A 23,713-nucleotide genomic window follows, 5' to 3' on the forward strand; every position below is an offset into this window, starting at 1 on the left:
TACAGAGCGGGAAATAACTCTCCCAGGGATAAATTACATGTGATGAGGGCCAAAAGAATACAGCTCCTATTTCAGGAAGTCTTCCAGGCAAAAGCAGAGATTTGGCAGTTTTAGCGTTCCTTTCAAGACAATACACGTACACCAAAAACATTACTCTTCACAGAGTACCCCAGAGGCCTTTCCAATCATCTGGATGCTCGCAGTTATTCCATTCCCTCAAATTCAACACAGATCTTCTTTATTAATTTTAATTTGTCATCAATAACCTGACAGGCTCTCTTTCGGCAAGAAATACTGTATTAACTGTTTCACTCACTGTGGCAGCTATTAAAAATGTGATAATGATTAGCAGTAATGAGGTCAAATAGAATAATGTGAGTATAAGTTGCTACCAGCGAAATATATAACACAAGAGGATTTATTATGTTCACTTGCTGAAATGTAATTTAAAAACAGGATATTACCACCTGCTATGCCGGCTCATAGGGTTATCCAGATCATTTAAGCATTTCCTGCTAATATGTTTATTTGCTTCTGGCAGATATTGCCACTACTGTATTTCAAATAACTACACTTAAAACAAAGTTAATTGTTCCTATCTACTTAATATAAATATGATTATGTAAGCCAATCATCAGATGACTAGCTGGTAAAAAAAATTATTCAAGCATCAGTATCATTTAGGAAAAAAAATGATGCAATAACACCGAGAGTTGTGGGCAATAAATCAGGTACACCAAAAGCAGATCTCCAGTGAAGAAACTTTTTGTGGGTACTAAGGGGAGCTGGGTAAGTGCTGCAAGACCAGTGCTGCCGACTTGCGGCTTCTTGAGAAGAGAGAGCATTCAGGTTTTGCATATTTGGGCGAATTAAGTGAAATATTAAAACCTGATCAATAGGAGAAACCGATACACAATCTCATTACTCACTGCCTGTATTCTCTTAAAAGATTTCAGATTTTGACATCTTTGTATTATTTTCAATTTGTTGATCTAAATAGATTAATCCTCGGGTTTTAACTGCAGTGACACACAGCAATGTGATAGAGACCTGGGTGAAACTGCGGGCAGGCTTGATCTACAAAAGCTTTTTCAGATTGGGAAGATAAGAGTTTAATACAAAAAAAGCGCTCATTCTCATCTGGTTGAGCTTTAATTTTGAGTAAAGATTACAGAGGTAGGCCAAATTCTGCTTCTGCTTACACTGTTTTAAATCCCCTGAAATAAACCAGAATTCAACCTTAAACCAGTGTGATGTAAAGCCGTCAGCACTGAGATGCTTACACCCTGGGAAGATAAAGGAGATAGCAAAAGGATTACTTCTTCTGTGATATACGTGATCTCCACGTGATCTCAGCAGCTAATCCCCTCCATGAGCAGGTTGGAGGGCTTGATTTTTGGAAAATATTAGTCAGCAGTTTTACACGAGGCTATTAGTACCTCTTTTGTATTTGGCTTTTCCATGTAAATAACAAAATAGTGACAAATGAGCAAAGTAGTGGTAAAAAGGATCTGTACAAGAAGAATGGATGTTGCAAGTCAAGACAAAATACAAGTAACAAATAGACATTTTAGAAACAAAAAACTGTATGTGTGTATATTTATTTATCCTATTTAAAGGCTGTGTGTTTTTTCATGTTATCCTACATGCACCTGTTGAACAAATCCATATATAAAGTGAGATTTCTTGAGATTTACATAACCTTTACTTTACAAAGAGCTAGCTTCAATGGATAGTGCTTTATGTCTAGTGAAGAAAGAGCAGGCTGGAGTTTGAAGGCAACTGAGAACATGGAACCATGAGATGTAGTTTATTGTAAGGTAAAGGCTTTTTCCGGCTGCTTTTTTTCCAAACCAACAATGGTGCCACTCTTCACCTTCATTGAGAACATGAGACAGGTAAGATTACGAAGAAGAAACACTATATTTTTACACCGATAAAATGGTAGTATGATACAGGAAAAAGAGGTGGGATTGGAATATCTTCATAAAGTTCTCATCCCAGAGCGTAGGAGCTTTGTCTGCTGTTTTCAGCATCTTCTTTCCAACAGCAGCAATGAAAGCACAGGGGTCCTGAGCTTCAGCAACGACTGGGGAAAGCACTGGGAACCACCATGTCTGGTCCTGGCAGGATCACTTCCATGCAATGGCAATGCAAAACTCCCACAACATATGATTTCTGCCCTGTAACCTACACAGAGACCCTCAGTTGTTGTGCACAAACAATTATTGGTTGGCATAATCGAGCTGCTGGAGGACTTTGTCAATGCGAAATCAGCACAAAGAGATTAACACCAACCTTGCACCTTGCTAGATTTTGCACTTCCCAGGAAAAGAAAGAAAAAAGGGGAGGGAAATGCAAAGTAACAAGCAAGAGAGACAGGTAGACAGATCAAGGCTGTTCAGAAGTCAAGTGGTGGATAACGTGGCGTGGGGAAGGGCAGAGGGACAAGTCAGGCAGCGAGCGCCGAGCGCCCCGTGTGCCATATGGTGGGGTGCGAATCCAAGAGCTGCTTCCTCCTGCTGCGGAAGTCATTAGGGGCTGCCCGGCTCCTGCAGCCGTGCCCAGGTACCCGTCAGCCTCCTGCACACGTGCTGCTCGGCTGAGGCAACCGCACCACAGCCTTTACATATCAGCTAAATTTGAATTGATGATAGGTACAGTGTTTGTAATCCTACATCAAGCAGCACTTGTGTCTGGCATTTATTTGTGCTATTGCTTTGGCAGCTTCTTCCAGGGACTCCTCTCATCTGACATGTCAGGTCTACAATCAAAGAGGAATAGTGAATTCACTTTTACAGTTAGGCAAGCTGAATGCTATTACCCATGTATTTGTCACCAACCTGCAGATCCCAGCCTCTAATCTGCCATCTGGATGGATGCTACAAAGTTAAGAGCCAGGGACATGCATTTCTCAGTAACTACCTGCTGTCAGCTATTATTTTAAGGATCCTGTGATTTTCTTTTATTTTGACTAGAAAAACAAGGCAGCTGCAGTAATAAAAAGGCATATCAACTAGTCACTTTCTGGCAGATTTGTCACTGGTGTGGATACAGTAGTGGTATTTTTTGTTAGCAAATGTATACAGTGGAATATAATATTGTAAATCTGTAGTGCGTTCTCCACAAAGAAAAAAAAAATCCTTTTTAGAACCTTGTATACCAGTCAACAAAATAAAAAATGAAAACATATTTGTTTTCACCTTATTGAACACATGTATTATATTTTTCTTTTACAATATTGTCCATTGTGTGCAACATACTTTGTAAACACTGTGATTGCTTTTAAAAATTGCTACTGTCCTCCAATTTTAGTGCAGATCCTACAGCTGCATATTCAGTTACTGCCCAAGTCCTGCGTTGTAAATATTTGCTGAGAAGAATGAGGGGTGTTATGTTTGGAGAATCTGCAGAATAAGATTAACTTTTCAATTAACGATTGAACAATTAACAATTTTCAAATTAATTTATTCTAATAATGCTTTGAAAAAACAGGCAAGAAATGCAATGATGGAAAACTATACTGGACCAAATTAATCCCTCGTGTGACTCTATTTCAGTCAATGTAGTTATATCAGGATAAAATGATAATTAATTGTTATTAACATGAGTATGAAGCAACTGATGAGGATGGTGTAAGAGTGCAAGAAAAATGTACATTCAGTTCAGCTTTTGTGACTGTACACAAGAAAAATTTATTCTACTTCCAAACTGCTGCAGAAGATAAAGCAATTGTTTTTCTTTTCTATTGTCTTTTTTAAAAGTTCTTTGATAAAGATCCTGCCTGTAGTTCTGTCTATGGTTAGATTAAATAGTAAAACAATTTTTGTGTGATGTCTTTAGGACACAGATGAGTTCCAGGGGCCCAGGAATTGGGTTTCCGTGCTCTAAAGACATCACACGCGAACGTACCAATAGACTCACACACTGATAGCCCACTTAAGCCATGTTCTTACCTCTTGTGATTTTCCCTAAAACACATTTTCGTTTGGTGAATGCTAAGTCCCAGAGACTCCTGGCAAGGGGAAGGAGAGGATGTGGGAATGGGTCTCTCAGAGACCCTCATTCCTGGTCAGCGTGTCTCCATGGAACTGGTGGTGGGTTCAGAACCTGCCTCTGTGTTGGTTAAGGTAAATTTTTGCTTCTTGCTTCTCTTTTTTATCTGAAGAGATGTATTTCGATGAACTCAGGTGGAGGATCATCTTTCTCGCTTATGGTTGATGAGTTCTCACTAATGATCAGAGAGCACCACATACTTTGAGATTTGATTTTGGTAAGCGCTCATGATTTAGATGGTTACTCAAAATATTCAGATCTCATCAGTCTCCACGAAGGTTATGAGAGCTACAAAAAAGGGGACAAGTTGTTAATTGTTGGGGAGCAATCAGGATGTACAACATTTAAGGAATTAAATTTTAGCAGTAATTTCAGATGATTCAGAGCCATCCAGTTTAGATCTCAGACTGCATATGGCATTATCTGATGGCTGTTGATCTTGTCTACTTTGTCTTCTTCCATTTCACTTGCTTTGTCTAGTTTTAAATCAGACAGCAAGCTCTCAAGATCTGGTACCATATCCTGTAAAATCGTATGTAACTTCTTGCATTTTTTATGTAAATCAGAACAACCAAGTGCTGTCACCAAGTATATAAATATATAGATATATATTTTAATTTATATAATTTATACATTTATATATATATATAATGTTTATATATAATATTATATATATATATAGACACACTCTGGGAAGAATTGATGTCTTTTTTTTAAGTCTAAAAGAGGCATATTGAAAGAGATTCCTTGCACTTACATTTTCATGCCATAATCAATAAAAATAATTTGAAACTATTAAATGCGACTTCTTCTGTGAAGAGAAACTATGAAAGTAGCACCGTGATGCTCCATGCTCCTGGATGGCAGACCAAATCTTCTCTATTCACAAATAAACATGTTTTTTATTTCTGAACATCAGCCCTGCAAAAGCAAAGCCCAGAGCTGAACCCAGTGCTGGTGGCTTGTGCAGCACGTGCCACCGGCAGCAGCGGGCGAAGGGCCAACCCCGGCCAACCTCCACCCTAACAACACATCTCAGGCATGTTTAACAAGCAAACATCAAAGCAAAACATATAACCAGGCTATCCCCTCATCTTCATCACACATCTCACCCATCCCTGAAGCCACTTCAGAGGCAGCTATAATTTACATAGAGAAAACACACTTTGGTGACAATAAACGGAAAATCCCCTTTTCCTTCTCTTGCTTATACAAGTCACAAGTGACTCTCCAACTATATTTCAGCAACTAAATGAAAAATAAGGTTTAAACTGAATTCTGATAGCAATAGGATTACAGCTGAAACACCAAGAGAACTATGTAAACATTCCTGGTAGTGTCTGTAAATCCAAGTGCTCTATAAGTCAATCTTCACTCAAATGTGCTCAGTTCAGTTTCAGTTAATATGAACTCAACCTTGAAGTCTTGTCAGACATATAGACCTGAGTGTACTGGATTTGCAGATGTGTAACCAAAGCCAAATGTTGGTCCCCCTGACACTCAGAGTATCCAAAGTGTGTGAGCATACAATCGCCAACAGAGCCGGTCAGAGAGCTTCAAAAGGTGCCTGTGATAGAAAGTGGCTTTCCTACAAAAAAAAGAGATTTTTTCCCCCTTGCGCAAAGAGTGTACACTGAAAAAAAATGCCTCTACTTATTTTGAAATTTCTTGGAGAAGCATACATTTTTCTTGATTCATAACATTTTGCATTTTTCAGAAAACTTTGCAATCAAGCTCTCTAAAACAAGTACATATTTTTATCAAAAAGTTCATAGGTCTATATTTTAATACTCTGTTCTACTACCTAGGGAGCAGACCTGCTTGACCTCGTACTCCAAGTAGGAAACACGTCGAGCATCAGGGAGGGAGCTCGTATGCTCACGTTTGAGTACGCAGTTTTGGTAAAAGATTGCACTCAGCAAAGTTCTTGCTGGGTCATTTCCCCTTACAGAATATTTAGGTGTAAATGTGAGGGCGCATCAGGTTGCAGGAGAAGGTTGCTGCCAGTCCGTGCACCCTGAAAAAAGCCAGCGGCGGGGAGCAGCGGTGAGCTCGGGTCTCCGAAACTGGCCGGTGGTTTACAGCCCTGAGCAAGGCGCAGCATTGGTGCCACCACTGGGCTTCCAAGACTGCAGCGTTTGCTCTCAGAAGAAAAGAGCAATGTGCATGCTTTATTTATTCTTTTCTGAGCTGTCAAAAGATCACTCCTTTAGAGGGGGCGTAAGGGTTCATATCCTTGAATAGAAAGTTAATCTTCAAAATGAAGGGAAATCTAGGATTAGTTAGTACGAAATTCTGCTAATAGATTAAAAGGGTCTCTCACAACCTTTTAAGGTTATTTATTAGTAATTTATTAATACTGTTAGAACAAAAACGACTGTTGTTTTCAGAATTCATTTTTCAGGCTGCAGACTTATACCAGATGACACTCGGGCTCCGGCTCTTTGGGAATACACATCAAACTCTGGTTCATAATTTATGTAATGACATATACTTGGACACTGATTAGCTACCTTATCAGCCCTGTAATAAAGGAAGCATAACCCCTAGTTTATCATTCATTTATCTGAAGTCATTTTGAATAATATCACAAGATTGTAATGTAATCATTATGCTGTACAGCATGTGTGGGCCAGTACACTACACTGTCAGTGTCAGAGGACTGTCATAGTTCATACTACTTAATTTGCTCACTTCTTACACATTTATGAAATTGGAGTCAACAGTCTGGTGTAGCAGTAATATTCCGGGCAAGAGACTTACTCAAATTGTTAATAGGGTGTTCAACAGGAGTGTGAAGAAGGACAAGATGAGACGGAAACAGATTTCGTGACCAAATTGCAAGGAAATACGGCCAGGTGGCCAGCAAGCAAATTGAATTTGCTCCGACATCTGCTGTGAAAAGTACCCCTCGACTTTGTGGACACTCCCTCTGGGTGTGAGAACGATGTTTCCCTTTAGAGAGCTTAGAAACCCTCTGCAAGGCGATGAGGTTTCCTCGCTGTCTCACTGTCAGGCTGGGTGGGCTCCTGAACAAACCGCGGAGCTCACGGTGGGGCGTGCGTGCAGGGCACACCAGCGCCGGGCAGAGGGGGAGAGGGCAGAAAGCAGGGGCGGCAGCCTGAAGCGCAGCCTTGCCCTCCCCAGGGCTGCTCGCAAGTTTATCACCAGCTTCACACGCGTGGTGCTTGTGTTTGGCGTCAGAGTTTTTGGAAGTGGTACCGGTTCAGGGTTTCAGCTCTCACTTTGGGAAGAGGGGGCTAGTCCTCGTGGGCTGGGAGAGCTTTGGAGCTTTGGGAATGTGACCCGGTAGCGTCCAGAGAAACTGGGGGAAAAAAAAATGAAAAAATAAAAAAATATTATATGTGTTAGCATGTGTTTATGCTGGTGTCACAGAAGCTAGTGCCCGCCCTCACACCACTTTCAATATCTGAGGCATACGAGACCTGTAAGACTATAGCACGATACATGTGCCCAGCAAGTCTTACCCAGAACAGGTGAAGAAGTGAAGAGTCTGGAAAACCAGCTGTGACCAGAGGATGGACCAACGCTACATAAGCAAAAGTGCTAGAAATCTGATCGCTTAAAATCTGATCACTAGAAGTCTGAAGTCGCTTAAAAGCGGAGCTTCCAAAAAGAGAATCATCACGTCCCCTCCACAATGAATGACATGGCACTAGGCACAGAGTCCGCAGCAGAGTATCTGGAGTGTGAGGGCAGAATTGAACCTCCTGGTGGACACTTCAGCGAAGGATGCTCGGTGCTGCTGGCTGCCTGGCCCTGCAAGGCTCTCTGCCACCCCTGTGACATCCCAGCCTTAATTTCATGGACCTGGCCTGATCGCTGTTCTGTGGCAGGGCGTGAAGTGACAACGTAAGGGATGAGCAGAACAAGCGCCAGGTTAGCACCCAAGAATGACAAAGCTGGCGTTGGAAGATTTGGGGGATTTCTGCCCCAGCTGCAGACCCGCAACTCTGACAGATGAGTGGGGCTGATGGATGGAAAAGTCAGTGACAAGTGGCACTGAGATAATGATCGCTGGGCAGCAGGAGCCATTAGGGTGTCATGGAAAAACCCCAAGATTAATGAACAGAGCAAGTTGGATAAGTAATGAAAAAAAGGGAAGGAGCAGAAAGAGTAGCATAATGTTTATTTTAAGATAGTTAATCAAAAGAAGAGAATAATTAAAGCTGCAGTTATTTCCTGACATCAGTTTAATGAAATCATAAGGGCAAAGAATAAAGGAAAGCCGAGCCGTGCTGAGCTCCGCTCTGCCAGCGGCAGCAGAAGCGCCCGGCCAGCCCCACCGGGCACGGGTGGGGGACACGAGGAGGCTCCTCCTTCTGCGACTGCCAGCACACCGCTATGCTTTAGAGTGTGCGGTTCATCCACCAAATATAAATAATTGCTTCACAAAGAAAGATTAAATGTTTACTGTAAAAACAATTACATTCGTTTCTAGTATTTTTTAATGTACGACAGTAAAAGCAAATTACTTAATCATTAATCTTCCATCCAACGACTATTCACAAGAAATCTAATTCTATTTATAATTTTATCTCTATCAGAATAAAAACATATTCCACAACATCACGTTTCTCCACAAATTTCTTGGAAAACAGAAACTCTTCAATAAATTTTGGCACTTGAGTTCAAGGCTGATGCAAAAAGAAGTGATGCTCAGCACAGAAAGCAGCGATTTATCTTTGGGTGGTGAATAGGGGCTGGGGTCAGAGGGGAGCAGTGGGGGACTGGGGCCTGGCAGGGTGCTACTACGCTGTAATTCCTGCAGTTATCACACCATGAGCATTCTCTTCATTAGTATGAGACGCATGATGAAGATCAGATCATATTAAACGACCGTGATTACATCAAATATGGTCTTGAAGCAGATGTGGTGAAAAATACAAGGAGTGCGTGATGCCCTGAACAGCTGGAATGGCTGAGCCAGGTAACTGCGTGCAAAAATGGGGATAAACCTGAAACAGGGATCATCAGCTGAGAAACACATGGTACGTAAAGCAAGCCAGGCCACATCTGAAAGACTGAAAATTTAGATGTGAATAAAATTTATGAAATTCTGCTCAGTTAAAAAAAAAAATAATAATAATCAAATAATTAAATAAATAGATGTCTTAGTATTGCAAGAAGCAATTCACACTTAAAACGGATTTTATTACATCCTGAAAATAACTAATGTGTCAAATAAAAATGAGCAAAAGACAAAGGCAGCAATATGTGCAAAGCTGTCATAAACTCATTCAAAATACTGCAAGAAACCACATCACTACAACTAACAAATGAAATACGTCTAAACTATAATGCAAACAAGAGGGATTTTCAAATTTCAAAGCAGAAAGGAAAGCCAAAATTGGGATAAAAATGCTCCTTTCTGATTTCTGCAATGGTTTACACAGATGTAAAGTTTTTCTTCCCAAGATAAAAAAGTCACTGAAAATTCTTGCTATAGAAATTAGTTAACACTACCTGGTGCCACTGTTGTGTTTCTGGTGTCACAGCTACTTCACTTAGAACACTAAACAAAGTGAAGTTTTTCACAACCTGCTACCAATCCAAGTCTTTAATGGGAGAAGAGTTTAGTTTCCCTTCAGAGGGCATTTATTCACTCGAAATAGAAAAACAGAGCAGAAAAACATGGTCTGGAGGGTTAAAAAGTCTAAAGTCCTGTTCAAACACAGCTGAATAAATTAGAAAATCTTTTGAATACTTCTGTATCAGATATTTTCATTATATTGCTCTTGAAGCACTTAAATAATGATGTTTGTTTTTTTTTTTCAAATACTTGTAAAAAGTAATTTTTCAAACACTTATACATGATCATATTCTCTTTGTTGCAAACTAAATAATTTAATATATGGTATAAATGTAGAAAGATGCTGAATCTATATAACATGCTATTTAGGCAAGGAAAAGAAATTAGACCCCGTAGTTTCAACATTTTTTTTTCCAAAGAGCATTGAAACTGTCATCATTACTTTCTTCCTGCGAGATGGACGTGCTGCAAAGTGCGTCTGCCTTCAGGTTGAACCTGCACCACCTTTGCCTATAACGTGCAGATAAAGTTGGAATGATCTGACGTAATTTCAGCTGCTAATTTATGTAGCTCATCTCACAGCGAGATAGCTAGTGAATGATGCTGTTACCTAGCCTTAGATGAGAGCTCGTTGAAGAAGTTCCTGTTGGCATCCACACACCCAGCGCGCCTGGGCCAGCACGAGGAAGGGCTCCTCCGACCATAGTCCCTCACTGGGCTCTCATCGCCTTCCTTCTCCCACGTGTATTCTACCATCTTTCACATTTAATACTGAATTTAAATTTATAATTTCAATGGGGCTGAGCACCTGCGTTTTCAGACAGAATATAAAACAGATGTGAAATAATAACGACACAGCATTCTTCCATCGGACTGCAGACACGCCCCTGGCACCCATTACTCTAATTTTACTCCCTTCTGAGGTCATCCTTTAATTTCAGATTACTCTCTTCTTTCTGAAGAGTTTCTGACAAACAGGGGAAAAAATAAAACAAGCAAATAAATAAATAAAAAGCTAAGGTTCTCCAGGCTCCGTTCATGGGCATATGGCACTCAGAGGGAAGGGCGGCAGGCACCTGCTTCCCCAGCACAGCAGTGTAAAAGGTATTGCAAAACTGGTTTGCAAAGAGTAGGAGGGTGGAAACGGCAAGCGATAGAAGCAGACTTTGGTTGCAATTAGTCTTTACATGGACGCGGTTGAGTCCTGGAGATTTTAACTATCATAAAGTCAAATCTTCTGTTATGAGGTGTTCCGGCTGTACAGCGTTTTGCTAAGAGTTACACTCCTCAGGTTCTGCTAATTTCCAATATATTCAAAATATTCAAAAATTCAAATATTCAAATATTCAAAAACTTTCATTCAACTGCCCAGCACCAATAAAGCTGTACTTCTGCAATAGCAGCCTCCACCCTGTTTTCACTTACCTTTCTTATCTGCAGCCTCGCCAGCGTCCCCCTTCTGCCCGCATCGCTTTCATGGGCACCACCGCACAGCCCGGCACCAAGCACAAGACCGCGTCTCGCCCTGTACCGATTCGGAGCAGCTGCCCGAGCACACCAGCAGCCATGGTACCACCTGGGACTGCTGTTTTTCTTCCCCTGTGCTCCCCACGCCAGCTCTTTATTCTGTTCTTGAGTGCCCAGCTTCGATGCTGTCTCAGGAAAGTGTCCCAAGAGCAGACCTGACACAACGCCAAGGCTGGCACTTGAAGCATGGAAACAACATTTCCCCTAGATCTGAAGAAGTTGCACAGGTCAGAATTAGTCCCTCTACTCCAGCTGACCTTAGAAAAAGCATCGCCTGGCCCCAGCCTACACCAATCTGTGCATCGCAGGGATGGCTCATCCAGACAGTCCCCTGACAGTGTATTTGGCTGATAAACCTATTTTTCGCGATGAGAACTGCTTCCATTAAAATTTTTATGTTTATATAAATTGCAATAATCTTCATGAGATTCTGATACTAAGTAATTTTCGGGCACCAGATATGTCCATCTCTCCTATTAGCGTTATTTTTCAGTAGCTGTTCAACAATTTTTAAAAAATAGCCTTCCTCTGTTGACTTTCCTTCACAGTTGTTTGTTTGCCCTCAGTGATGTCCATCAAGCTCCTTGCAGGGAGCTTGGTGTGCTCCTCCTGAACGTGGTGAAAATCCGAATACGTTTTGGAAGCAGACAAGGTGGCACTGCAGTAAAACTGGTAACTCAGGTTTGAACCAGAACCAATTAGTTATTTATTATTATATTATTTATTATTCATTATATTATTATTATTTATTATTAGTTTATTTAACACATGGTGCAGTGTGGTTGCAGACCCATGAAGGAGCCTATGTATGATGGCACTTTCTTAGCTAAGTGGGCACTTCACTGGTAGCGCTCATTGGAACTGAAATCTTTTCCTGCCACCAAAACCAGAAGAGGATCACAGGTATTCTGCAGCCTGACTTGCAGATGATATTATTCCATCTGCACCAGCACAATGCGGAAAACGCTTACATTGTGCTACATCTATCACATAATTAATCCCAATATTACTACATGAAATCTCATGTGTGATAATATTTTCCAGAAATGTTATGTTACAAAAAGGTCAAATATCATATAATTTTTCTGCTGGATCCTCCTCCACGCCGTGTTTACCCTACGATATGAGGTTCCAGGAGGTGAGAGGCACACCAGGGCTCGGCAGCTGCTCACGCAGCCACAGCCACGCAGCCGCAGCCACACGTGCTCTGCTGGGCTCGTGGTTCTCTGACACACACGAGAAGGGGGCTCTAGGCATGCAGCGGCTATACATTTGTGTATTATGGCCACAAAACAGCCTTTGTCTCTATTATGGTGTGCTTTCGTAAGAGAGCTGCCCTAAGGGTGGGAGTATGTCATTATGCAGTTCTGCATTTCACTCATCTCTTATCTGCTGATCCTTGCGTCTTGGTAATGCTGAGCTTTGCCATCACTTTAGGTTGGGATCTGCATTTCAAAGAGGCTCAGCGCTGGAATTTCAGAGGAGGAAAATATGCTTAAGAGATATCACTATCTGCTTCTTATTTTTAATTCACTAGTAAGAACTAATTCACCATGCTGCGTAATACTTGGATTTAATTCCTGTTCAAAAAAAAAAAAAAACCCACCTGTTTCATGAAGGTCTTCTCCAAGTAAAAGCCAAAGCCAACTCAGGATGACAATGAACCTTATCGGAATTACTCAATATCCTGCTCTCTCCAGCTTGTTCTCCCTGTGAGAACAGAGGCATGGAGTAATTCCTTTCACTGAGAACCTTCCCATGATGGGCTTAATCAGCTGTTCCCATTCATTCATCTCTTAAAGCAATAAATAAAACATACTGAACCAGAACTATCCCTTAATTTTCCTGATGATACACCCCCATGACCTCACCCACGGATTTATATATTATTAATTTTACCAGGACCTGCCATATTATTTGTGAGCGTCACTTGTCATCCACAGGAGAGCTAAGGCCCGCGGCAGGTTGGGCAGCAATTTCTGCCCCGTCTCAGCCAGGAGATCACAGCACAACGCGTGAGCAGGACCAGAGCTGGCAGTGACGGCAGGTGCTGTGGGCTCCCGCATCGTCTGCCAGAGCAGCATCCCCTGCTCAGGCTGCCTCGTTGCACGGACGGGTCCAAACCTACTGAAAACACCAGGAGCACACCGAATTTGCATGGCCTCTTGCCCGGGTGCTGCACATCAGGACCTGAAATGAAACACTACCTACTTATGCGCAAAGATGAAAATAGCGTCGAACCGTGAACAAACGGTGCTTTCATTTCGTTACTGGTTAGCCCTTATTGAACACACACGGCTCTGCTAACTCTGGCTTTGTTTCTTTTCGTTTTGTTCAGTTTTACTTCTTTCATGACTTCAAGTGCCTTTGACTAATTTTCACTTTGCTTACCTCAATCATCTACTGATAAAGTCCAAACCGAGACGCTGAGTCCTTAAAAAGAACCTGTGGGTTTTATTCTTTAAAAAGTGCTACTGCCCATATTTACTCTGAACCATCTGTTACACGTCTAATTAAAATATATTAGTAATGAGCTTATTAGTGCACGGAATATGTCCTGAAAAGGATGTCAGTCAAGAACCAATTGCTTCAGTAGAAAAGATACCTTAAACTCCTATTAGTTTAACAAAACCCTGCATTGGTATTTTCATCCTGCATAAAAGTGAACTGAGAGAGGGCAGGCATTCGCGTACTTTTTGTAATAATTTCCTCTTCAAATATGTTGCTGTTCCTTTCTAATATAGAGTCAGATGGCCTCTTATAATTGCAGTATCAAATCTTTGCCTCAGTTTTCAACTGCAGGTGATTTCAAATGATTAAAGATGCACAACAGGGAATAAACAAAAATGCTTACATGCAATTATTTTTAATTAGTATTTGGCTATAAAGTGTGTGCCTTCATAAAAAAGTCTGTTATTCACATAAACATCTGTTACCATACACACAAGGAAACACACTGTAAGTCTGTCATCACATCACCAAAACAGAAAATACTAAGGAAGGCTGGACAGGAAAGTCAACACTTTGAGTTTTTAAACAAAAGATACAAGCATAACTGCCAAAACAGACACTGCACCACACCTTTCAATTAGCGTAGCTCACAATCAAAGGAAGAGCTGTTACCAATGGAATTATACTTGAAAATGTTAAAATAGATGGAATTATTCTTTGAAAACAATGGAATCTGTAAGCACAAGACGATTTCAAACTCTTTACTAATTTTGCACCAGCAAACATAATCAAAACGCTTCCTGTTTGCACAGTATCTCTGGGTACTCTTCTGACAACTTTTTTAAATCTTATTTTTGTTCATTATTTAAGCACTCTCAAAAAAAACCCTCTGCTGTGGTGTTAGCACATAAATCAACCTGCAACAGTCAGTCCTGGCCTCATTTTACAGCAACCTACTCAGGGACGTTGACATATTTTAAGTAAGCATGCGGCAAACCGCAAAGTAAGGGAGAGATACGGAGTGATATAAATTAATACCACAATAATTGATAGGTGGAGATAAGGTTGCTCGGCGGAATACTGAGAATAAAATGAAGAGGAGGTGTGAGAGCACCTTGCACATGAATTACTGAGTCTGGGAATTGCCGAGCTCTGCTGCGAGGGAGCTCGTGGAAATGCCTTGCTGCCATAGCATCCCCAGCCACCGAACTTGACACAGGACTTCCACAAAGAGAGAAATCATGGCGTTAACCCCACGACTAAAGAGCTGAAGTAACATAGCATAATATGAATGAAAATACAAGCAATTGTTTAATCAACAAGCACAGGTGACGGTATCCACCCGTCGTGCCTCAGCATTATCTATATTCGGATCTGAGGTGGAAAAAAATCCCTGCACCTCAGTTGTGGCTCTGCCGGGACCAATAACTAATCGTTACAGCAAAGCCAACCTGGGGGTGCTGATCGTCAGATGCATGGATGGAGGCACCACATGTAATCCTGACCCAGCACCTTGACCCATTAATTGCACGCACAAATCTTTCTGCATATCCTGAGAGAGCTCATGTCTCTTAAAATCCTTCCTTCATGAGCTGTTAATGAGTGTCCTCTGGGTCCGGCTTCCTATTCCGACCGGTACGTCTTGGCCCAGAGAGAAGTCAAAAGTACCCTCAGAGTTTGTAATGGCAAAGATGACCCTCTGCTACAAAGCAGATCAGAATCTCTTCCAACTCCCTTTGATTTACAAGCCTTCTCCTGCATATCAGCATTTCATATATCTTCCAAAGTGTCAGAAATATGAAAGTCATACATTATATGCAAAGAATGGCCCAGTTCATTACTATCATTTTATTTATTTAACAAATACGGTATTTAATCAGAAGAAACTGACAGCCACAATTGTTTATTGCAATCATACAACACAACAATAAATAAACATTGCACATTAAGTAGTAGGTGGAAGGATAACTGGAAACATCCCATATAAAAAATTCTTCCTAAGAATTCCTCACCAACAGACAGGATTTGTAAATCTATTGACAAAGAGCTCAAAAAAGATGCGGCAGTAAATAAAAAACGTGAGACCAGACAAGGTAGATTTTGTATTCAGACAAGGAAATTAATTTGGGGGTTGACTCCAGGAGTGAACTACGCTACTTCCCGTCGGCTTTCTGCTAATGCACTGACAGGTTAGACAGCCACTCGTAAATAACACGAGCCACGTGACAGACTAATCTGCGTTTTAGCGATAACCAGTTTAACCAGCGTAAAGGCAAACCACCGCTCCCAGCTCCCAGAGGTGACGCGGGGTGGGGGGCACTGACCCCAGCCCTCTCCAGCCCCCGCGGTAGCAGGGTGCGCTCCCCAGAGGAGCTGCAGGGTGCCGTGGCCTGCAGCCCGCCAGCTCTCCTCTCCTCCCTTCTCAATCCTTAAACGATGTTCTGCTCCCAGCTTTGTGTGCCCTGACCTAATGGCAAAAACATAAAGAAAATGCACTTCCATTTTAAAATCTCCACTTTTCAAGTTTCCCCTCCCCTGCTTTCTGCAAGCACCGGGCAAACTGGTGGGGCTTTAGGGCCCCTCTGCTTTCACAACTTCAGTGCAAGCTGCACAGGAGTTTGTGGCGCAGGAGTGGATCTCAGTAACTGTGACAGGCGGCTGGGCCTGACAGAAGAAATAACCATCGTCCTCCTGAAACCTGCTGCAGTGCCATACTGGAGATGTTACCCTTCACCGTATAGGACTCCCCAGGTTGAGAATAAAGCCAGCACTTTTCTTTATTTCTCTCCTTGTTTGCTCTTCCCTCTCGTTTAAAAGCAACTATCATCCAACTTTGAACGCTAATGTTGAGGGAAGAAGTGTTAATTCCTTTGCTACAAAAGTTGAAATAACTCACAGTATGCAGTGGTAGTAAATGTGTCCTGATGCACATTTCATCTATGAGGCCACAGGCTTTACGCTGAAATCACTTGAGGTGTGAACAAACACATCTCTAAGTTTGAAGTAACCAATAGATAAGGAGAAAAAAGTCAGATTGAACTACACGGGGTAAAAGGGGCAAAGAGAACTCTTCTGGAAGACTTGTCCCTATGTGAGAACACTAATGACCACCAAAAGGAAAATGCAAAGGCTCTGTAATCTCTTTATGAAGCTTAATTATGAAGGGATCTTTTTATTCATCCAGCAATATTTTTTTTTATTTTTTAACAAAATTATTCAAGCAGTGTATCCAAGGAAATTAAACCTATAGACTGCTTTAAGGAGGTAAGTCATACCTCTAAAAGATGCCCACACTGCATTCAGTAGGAACTCAGTATCTTTTGTGAATGAGATGCTTCCAAAGCATTTATTAGTACTAATAATGCAAGTTTTTAATGCAAGTTTGGCACGTAAACCAAGCAGTGTGTACCAATTGTGCCTGCAAACATGTGAGTTTACTGTGAGGACCTGGAGCAAGTATCACAGCTTTGAAGGAGGAATCTTAGTTCTTCACTTTATAAGTTAATACATCTCCAGAAGCCTATTATTCCTCTTACACACAACTTGAAAACAGGATGTATTTGAGACTTGCCCATTGAGGGAAGCTTGAAATAATGCTACAACACTTGGTGTCCAGTATTGTGCCAAGAAATCCAGCGTATCTTTCTGAAAGTTAACTCAGAACCAGCTGATTCCCTGAGACTCTCAAATGCCATTTCAACAACAGGCATTATCTAATTTCCATGACCATAGATAAAAATGACAATCCCAAAGCAGACTTACACCCCGGAAGGTATACACAAAGAATTCAAATTTTGTGTGTTCATGGGTTTGTTTGTTTGGTTGTTTGTTGTTGTTGTTTTAAATCTCAGGTTTACAAAACCAGCTTGATGTCTCTCAGGGCAACCCCTGCAGCCAGGATTTGATTTGGATGGACACAGGATTGTGCTTGAGAAACACATTTCTAAAATACAGCAGGGAAAAACCAAGTGCCTTTATCAACCACTTTGTTAATTATATGCATCACTTGGCTTTATTTTAAACTTTATCCAAAGCTTTGCATTGGGCTCTCCCAGGTGCTAGCTAACGTGAGCACTCACAAGCAGCACACACACTAGGGAAAGAATAATAAAAGCACAACTTTTACTTGCTATGGAAATACTATGGGAATACAATTGATTTTTGGAGGAATGATGAGGAAATGCAGAACATATGCTCCTGGAAAAATAAGGAATACTGACATGGGGAGTGCAGGGCACTGTCAGTGTGTCAGAGATCTCGTACATGGCAGCTGTTTTCCTTTTTTTCTGTTATTTTAACCAGTCAGAACAACGACTGTGCCGGTCACAGAGCTCTGATTCATTTGAACAGTGCAGGTTTTGCATTTTTCTTAGAACTCAGGGAATCTGAAAGAATGACACTTTCTGTTCCCATTTTTCTGACTACCTGCCTTAACATTTCCCAGAATTAGGCAGGCGCTCTGCTACGACTCGCGGCTAGCAGGGGACAGAGGATTTCTTCCTTTTCCAGCACGGGCTGTCACATCAGAACCTCTAAGAACAGTTTTATTTAAATGTTTCAGCAAGAAGACTTGCTGCCGAGCCTATTTTTTTCCTGCAGCTTCTATCTCAGCGTCCCTGGCTTCCTGTTTCCTTCTGCTGGCTCTGCTCCACGCGGAGATGACACATCCCTGCTGTACTAACGCCACGGAGCCCGAAAATCATTCCCTGCCCATTCGGATGCACCTTGTTGTGGTTCTTGCAACATGAAATGGTGACATCGATCATAATTTATGAACTCATTTTTTATGTATTCATGCTGTTTTTCTGCTAATTTCTGATTAGCAAGAGTAGCTGGCCAAGATGCTCTCCTTTGCACAAGCTGGATCATTTGCAGGGTTAGGGACTGGTCCTCACAGTTTTCTTTGAAGAGTTCATGCTAAATTACAAGGAAAACCACTAAATTACCACTGTGCTGAGAATAATAAATCATTAACAGCCAAAATCTCCGCTCCGTTCTGGCAAACAGAAATATTTATATGGATGCCTAAGTAGTACAGGAACCATCTGCACCCCAGGGGGGCATGTTTGCTCTGTCTCAGACAGAACAGGGTTTGGAAATGTTTGGTAATTTCCTTACTCTGCTGCTACATACTACGCTCACATACATCTGCCACAGGCATAGTAAGATAAGTGTTTACATTTCTACTCATGCTTTTTTTTTCTTTTGGCTATTTTTAATCCCTTTCTGTATCATTTTCAATGCAAACCACAGTAATATATGGGTCTTTTTTTCTTTCCTTCTTTTCTTTCTTTCTTTCTTTCTTTCTTTCTTTCTTTCTTTCTTTCTTTCTTTCTTTTTCTTTCTTTTTGAGGTTTAAAGGTTCATCGTTATCAGGTTTTACATAACCCTACTATAGCTGTGAATATTTTCTCTGCAAAGCTGAGAAGACTGTAGTAGAAAGTACTCATGGCTACTGAGGAGCTTCTTCTTATGGAGAAGAGATCCATGAGCTTCACCCCTCTATCATCACAGGCTAGAAATAAATATGCTTTTAGCCATCCCCTTTGTGCCTCAACCTTTCAGCACCCTTGCCACTTATCACATTTTTCAAGGTCACCCACTAACACCGTCTCCCCAGTTGCCAAATCGATACAAGCAACATCACACTTCCCATAAAAACAGCTCTGCTTGCACTGGAGCACCACAGAAAGAACACAAAAACCTTACCCTGCAAGAATTCAGTCTCCTTAGTAAGAACCACTGGGCCCAGTTCGTATTCCCTTGAAATTACTGGGCTTGTGCCATTAACTTTGGGTGGGCATCAGAAGGGGCACTCAAGACATCACCCTGCAAACCAGCTACGTAAACAGGTTACGTTTAAGGACAATTAGTAAGCCCATGCCTAAAGACCTACGGTCAAGCCGTTTGATGACTGGGTTTAGCTCCGCTCAGCAAGTGGAAGGCAGATGGAGGCTGGCACAGCAGGCGTGGAGCTCTGCCTGGGCCACGACAGTGTGATTCGGTTCCCAGAAAAGGGAATTCCTACACGTAATGTAAATCGTTCTCAATGCGTTCACAAAAGCTTTTGTGTGTCAGATTTAACTACCACAGATGAGCCCTAGTCCTCCTCAGGCTTCTCAAGCACGTGCAGACACGAGTCCTTCAGGGTTATGTGGCTCCGAGCACCCCCAGCTCCCACCCCACGTCCCCCTCGGGGTGCCACAGCTCGGTTATGGCACAGGCCCTGCCCAACGCAGGAAGCACCAGTGTGTAGGAAGGTGAATCTCCTTTCGGGAGAAGGCCATGGACAATTCTGTGTCTGTCTGACACGATCCTCAAGTTCACTACTTCCTAGCTGTATGGGGAGATGTCTGTACTCGTGAACTGAGAACATTTTACAGGGGGAAGAAATATCTGTCTGTACTATGCTTCAGCTGCGTGCTTGTGCCATGGAGCCGGCGCTGCCCATTCTCTGACCACTGTTCCCTTCCGGAGCTGCAAGTCCCAGAACCAGGAGTCTCCCAAAGTGATTCAGAACTAAATCAAGTGTTGTTTACTTATAATAAACTTCTCCTGAGTGTCAGCCTGCCCAAAAGGATTCTTTACTGAAGTCTCATTATTTTGCGTGGTTATGCTGCGCACTGTCGTAAGAAGTATTTTGATTGCACCACATTAGTTACTGTCACAACATAACTCCTACAAAGGAAGGAGACAGGAAAAAACACCTACTACCTAGAAACTGGAAACTGGATTCAGGAGCCATGTTTATTCTCAGATCTCGGTTTGGCTCACCGCATGGCCTGCGGCAAGCCACTTACCTATTTACGCTTTGCTTTGCGGAGAAGCTAATCCAGTGGTGCTTCTGCACCTCTACAAGCAACGTTTATGCTACCGGGTGGTGACGGCTGCCAGCCTCTCCTGCAGCCCTGTGGCAGTGCCCACCGCTTCTCCCAGCTCTGCTCCATGCCCCGTCTCAGCGCCATCCCCCGGGAGTGGAGCTGGGCAGCGCGGCCAGGAGCGGCGGTGGTGATGCTGGCAGCGACACCGCAACAGCAGAGGGAAACATCCCAGGAATGCTGCAGCTGGACCGCGCGGTCCTCGTCCTTCAAGGGCTGCCACACAGCAGGAGCCCCCCTCGCTCCCCCCACGCCAGCGTCTCCTCCCCTGCCTGGGAGCAGCTTTCGGCCCAGGGACCGCAGCCGTGCCCACAGCCCAGCAGCTCCGCGTGCCACCCAGCATCAGCGGATGTTTATCTTTTACTGTGCTAATAATTCTAAACTTTGTGAAATACTTCTGGCTAGTTAAACTATTCCCCTGTAAAATTCAGATGCCCCCTTACGGGCAGCAGCTGTTGAAATAACTGCTTTACAATGTGATCCTCTTGTTCGATGATTTTTGCCTTCCAATGCTGCAATTTACATTTTTGCCAAGGCCTCAAACTGGCACTTAAGTATGAGAACAGCTCGGGATCTTGCCTTCGTCTCCAGCCAACTGATACCCTAAGCCTTGCTATGACATTATATAAATATTCAAAAAATGCTTGTGAATACCATAATTTCTCCAGGTCTCACAAATGAGGAATTATCCAAGTAATGGATTATGAATGGAGTAGTAATGTATGGAAACATTACCCACCCAAAATGTATTAGAGCTCCCAAGGACTCCACATGAAACAAAATGTGAGAGCCCCAGCATTAGCAAAAGAAAGCTCTCTCCTGGGATTCGTATTCCCGCAGGAGACTCCAGAAAGGTGAACATTCACACAGACTCTGTTTATTTCTAAATATTACTAGAAGCTGTAAAGTGCACTTGGGAAGATCAGATTATGCAAAAGACCTGCTAACCCAACTGAGTTTTGCAAATTTAAACCAATATCTTGAAGTCTGATATCAATGCATGCTTTCAGACAATCGGTGCATTTTGCAAGGTGCACCTCCCTCCTCAAAACCCCATGATCCCAAATCACATTTATATCTTGCCTCTGCAAACTAATACATTAAATACATTTAATACATTTAAAAAATATGTTAACGTGGTTAATCCGGTTATTTCTGAAGGAAAGTGTTTGAACAAAATGAAAGGCGTTGGCTAGGTGCCTACTAAGCCCAGGGTCACTGCTGTGCCCACGTCTAAAATCTCTGTGAAAGATGTTCACGCAAAGCTTACAGAGACGCTGACGGTCGCTTTCAAAAGCCATTGCTCAATTCGTTCCTCCGCCGCGGTCAGGATGCCAGACCCTTCAACTATTTCTTACTTAAGTATCCCTTACTCATGTGAGTGGGACAGAAGTAAGGATTACTCATCCAAGAAGGAGTTGCAAAACTGCATCTGAAGGCTGCTGCTCTGGAGCCAGCCATTGTATCGGGGCTGAGTGCAGGAGGAGGGACTGTGCCCAGGAGCCAGCCTATCTTCTGGGAAAGAGCGTTCTAAGAATTATTTTTTAAACTAATTTGAAAAGTTAGGAGTTTGCTGCCTTTTTTTTTTTTTTTTTTTTTTTAAGTTGCAAACAATCAAATAAAGACTGGAACAACAATGGGTTTCTTTTGTAGCATATCTTTAAATTATAGGAAACTTGCTTCGTGGCCAAACTGGGTTGGCTTGGAGCCAGAATGGATGTCTCCATTCTCATCCTTTCCCGTATTCTTTCAATGAGCAAAATGAAAATGTTTATTTTTTTTAAGTGAAGCAAAGCAGAGGCTCAGATGGACAGATTCCTAATTGCATTGTTCCTGACAGGCCTCCTTCATAAACAAAAGTTTACGAAACCCATGGAAAGAAATAGAAAGGCTCTCATTGTCTTCAATAGGCCCTGGTTTAGGCTCTTGCAGCTTAAACTTAATCAATTACAAATGTTCCCAGGATTATATTTTCTTTGACTTTATTAAAAATTGCAAGATTGGAAGGGCAAGAGTCATTCAGTGTCAGTGGGAAAATAGAAAGAGGGGAGGTAAGGCCACCATGGGAAGAAGTACTCTGGATGCTTACAAAATGCAGTATTGCTGTGGTCACCTAATATAATGAAAACAAAATAAAATGGAGGCATTAATGTTATTCTCCAACTGGAATCTTATTAATCAAATATTTCCTGGCTGACTGAGGCGCAGGATTACTCTACAGTGAATCAGACGGCAAGCTTCCTACAACTCCACAAGTCTCCTGCTGGCTCCTGGCCTTCTTGTGGTGCTGGAGGAGCTGGAGGAGACCAGGCTCGGGGACGGGGCTGGAGGGGTATGGGGGGGGGATGCAGCCCCCTTTTGGCCTTCCCCAGGGCTGGGGTGCATCCTGCAGGGCCCGTCCTGCCCCAGCAGCCACCAGCAGCTCGGTGCACACGTATGCATGGAGTTTTTCCCCAGCGTCTGGAGTCAGGAGGTAAATACCTGAGCCTTGCCCAGCTTTGTGTGGAATTCTCCGTCGGTCCATTCCCCGGCATTTAAAACCAAAAAGCAAGTCAAAATAGTCTGCGTGCCCTAAATCTAAAATAAAAATCTAAAATAAGTCTTAGACTTAATAAGTCTTAGACTTATTTTGATGAAATACATCGGGCTCATGCAAATGTATGCAACAGCGAGACCCACAGCCTTGGGAGCAGACAAAGCTGTTATTCCTCTCCCCCGGGAGCACCCGCTCCCCCGAGCACCCTGCTGCGCTCAGCGCGCCTTTGGGCCCCCAGACCCGTGCCAGAGTTTGTCTGAGATTTGCAACCGACTTTAATGGGAACAAGGCTCGGTCCTTTAAATAGGTGCTATATTTATGGAGCAACGAGTAGCCAAAACGTAGGGAAAAATGCAGCCAACCTCTTTGCTATTTTTTGATGACACAACAAAGTCTGACTTTCATTAACTTTTGCACGTATATATCAGGGGTCCTCCTAGGGACTGGGGAATGAATGCACTTTGTTTGAACTCTGTAGCCATTATATACTACTTTTTATTGATTTTTTTTGCCTGTAATTCTCAATATAGTTCTATTGTGTTCATGGAAAAATATTTATTTTTAGTCCCACAATTTCCCAATATATTTGTTTTCATCATAATTGTTTTAGTTCTGTTACAAATGCTGGGTGATTATAGGTTACATCTTCCCAGTTTTCTAAAAAAAAAAAAAAAATACAAAAATTTAGCATCTTAGATTAATGATTTTAGT

General features: G+C 42.2%; 1 long non-coding RNA gene across 1 annotated transcript; it reads right to left on the reverse strand.

The window, feature by feature from the left end:
- Positions 1-381: 381 nt before the first annotated feature.
- On the reverse strand, positions 382-11,567 carry LOC310902300. Its single transcript, XR_014586628.1, has 3 exons — positions 11,036-11,567; positions 3,957-4,344; positions 382-2,764 (listed from the first exon to the last, which is right to left on the reverse strand). It is a non-coding gene; the product is annotated as an uncharacterized lncRNA (long non-coding RNA).
- Between the last annotated feature and the right edge of the window lie 12,146 nt (positions 11,568-23,713).

Source organism: Anser anser (genome assembly GCF_964211835.1).
Source record: "Anser anser genome assembly, chromosome: 7".
In the NCBI taxonomy this organism is placed as follows: domain Eukaryota; kingdom Metazoa; phylum Chordata; class Aves; order Anseriformes; family Anatidae; genus Anser; species Anser anser.